Below are 2,843 nucleotides of genomic sequence, written 5' to 3'. Positions count from 1 at the left end.
TTTCAGGTCCTCCAATTTTTTAAGTTCATGTTTGTTTCCTGACACAGAGGGGCAGCACTGGCAGCATTTATTAAACAACAACAGATAGAATGACTTTCACATGGCAGAAATATTATCAAAACGAAATGGAAAAATTTTGGTTCCAGAACCTTCCACAACAAATATTTCTAGAAATTTCTGTTAGCAGCAAAACCTCTTTTTGTCCTTTGGTCATTTTTGCCATTTCTTCCTTTTCGCATTCTCAAGCTTTTTCTTTGCAGGAATGGCAGATTCCAACTGTGTCCAAATTGTCTTTATGGCATTATGCACCTTTTTATTCTCAAGTATTTTTTTGAATGCCGCTTTGTTTGAAGACTCAATCTATTGATATTGCTAATTGCCTGTTTGCAATTAGCCATAAAACAATACAGGGGACAAAATAACCTTGATGAAAAAGATGCTTTGCTCAGATGAGACCAAAATGTTGGCCATAAAATTGGCCAACTCTTTGCAAAATACAATGTGTGTAAAACTACACATTACCCCAAATACTCTCTCCCCAAGTTGGAACATGGCAGTGGCAGCATGCACTGAAAAATACTTAGTTTTTGGTCATTCCTGTTTCTGAGTAAGCACCACGTGACAAGCAACGGCCCTGGTTGCAACCCCACAGCAACTAGATACCTTTCCAGGTGTAAATTGGAAAGGTATCTGGCAATGACTACAATTTTCAAACTACCATTAATAAATGTTATATTTTTTTGTCAGAAGAGACATGAATTTTATGTTTTACGTGTATCTATGATCAATCAACTAGGATGAGAATGTGAGAACATGTCAGAAAAAAAATTATTTGTTTCATTAGCCAAGTCCATGTGTTTATAAGACAGAGGAGGAGCAGCAAGGTACTGAACCTAATTTCTCTTTTCAGTTCAGCACTCCACAAGAGACGGATTTCCACTCTTAATTCCACTTGAATCTACTGAAGGTTATTTATAGGTCTGGTGGAGGCTGTGGGAGAGATCCTCAGTGGGTTTATATTCAGCCTTGCCGTCTCTCAGCTTCCCCTCTTTACCTTCCTCTCTCCCACAGCCGCTTGGCCAAGCTCCCTGTTGAGGCCCTAGTGAATCCCTGCTTCTTAGACAGGTGCAGCTGGTGGCAGACTTGCAGGGTTCCTCCACGCCACCGAGCTCCCCCTCTCCGCTTACACCCTTTACTTCATCACAGACTCATGTGGCTCTTCTTAAAATTGGTGCAGTTCTCAGTCGGATAAGGTTCTCCTGATATGTTGGTGTGGGTCTGCGGTTTGTGAGGTGCTGGAGTCACAGTGTGAGAGACTTGAGCGAACTTATTTCAAAGTTCGCTCAATCTTGTTTTTCTCATTTTCATTCATTTTGCAGTTTCTTTTTATAAATCATCATAACTTTAGTTTTCTTTGGCGCTATTCATGGAAATAAAAGGAATGTGTTCATTACTGATTCTTCTGTCTAGAGTTTAAGAAAAATTTAAAGTTAATCCCCACCACAATAGTCGATCTCTTTCGAGAAAAGCTGTGGTTCAAGGCGCCCACCCGTAGACTGCTGGCTGCAGAACACCGAAGTTCTGCATATTCACTGAACAAACATCTAACATTCAACCCAATTAGTTTTGAGAATAAGAGAGAATTACGTAACCTCTCCAACGGACCGAGAAAAACAAGCTGTCCTGCCAAAGAAACAAATCAAGAATGGCACATATAAACTACATACAGTAGCAACAATTTGAACAATGTTGTTCTTCTGTTAACAACTATGAGTGACAAAATGGAATAAAGTCGTTGGGTGCGTGCATGAAAAGCTCATAAAACAAGATAGGGCCACACTGGCTCCACACTTTTCTTTGAGTGTGTTGTGGAGCAGGAGGCACATGAATTAAACTGGTGACAAGCAGAGGCCGTGGATCTCTCCAAAGTCTACTTTTAGAAAGTGCAAGTCAAGGTTTTAGGTTTCAGTGTCTGCTCATGAACAAATGGCTTTTCCAGTTTGCCAATTAGATGTACGATTTGGTTTAAAAGCTTGTGCACAATCAGCCATCAATTCTTTGTGGGTTTGTTTACTCATGTTTTGAATTTTATTCTCAGAAAGAGCTGTTTGCCACCTTTTCCTAGATTACTTCTTAATCTGCTTGAAACATGTACACTACAAGATCTTGTTAAAATCATGAAGCACAATAAACTAAGAAAGATGAGTTATAACCCTTTATTCCTGATTTGACCTTGTGTATTCCCACAGTAAGCTCCTGGGAAGACCTTAGGCATGCATGGTGGAAATGTCAGCCTCACATCGGAAGCTGAGGGAGGGGCGACAGTAAGAGGAAGAAGGTGTCATTGTCAAGGTATGTTGGAAGTAAAATAGAAAATCTCACATGTGATCAGTTTCTTTCTGCTCAATTTTCACTTGTAAAAAGCCTTTTTATAAATTTAATCTGAATACATATTGTTAGAGCTCAGACAAATAAATTATTAATAACCCTAGAGCCAGAACTGGTTCCTGGGCGACAACCACATGAGCCAAGCCACCTGTCTACTTGTCAGTGTAAGGCCCCCAGCCAGTTTCCCTTTAAATAGAGATTAAAGAGAATGGAAAGATCACATTTTTATACAGCAATATATTATGACACTGGTGGCCTTTATTGAACGGTAAATTGTCAGGAAATAGCAAAGAATCCAACCCTGGATACCCACATTGAGAATGCAGATTGGGAGGGTGCTCTATGAACTGAGCCACCCAGCACCTATAGAAATTGTCTGTGTAAATGGTTAAATACATTGCGACTTTAGTTTGTATCTCACATAAACAGAGGAATTATCGCTATGAGTTGGACAA

This window comes from Xiphophorus hellerii, chromosome 2 (genome assembly GCF_003331165.1).
Source record: "Xiphophorus hellerii strain 12219 chromosome 2, Xiphophorus_hellerii-4.1, whole genome shotgun sequence".
Taxonomy (NCBI): Eukaryota; Metazoa; Chordata; class Actinopteri; order Cyprinodontiformes; family Poeciliidae; genus Xiphophorus; species Xiphophorus hellerii.
This window is presented reverse-complemented; position numbering follows the sequence as displayed.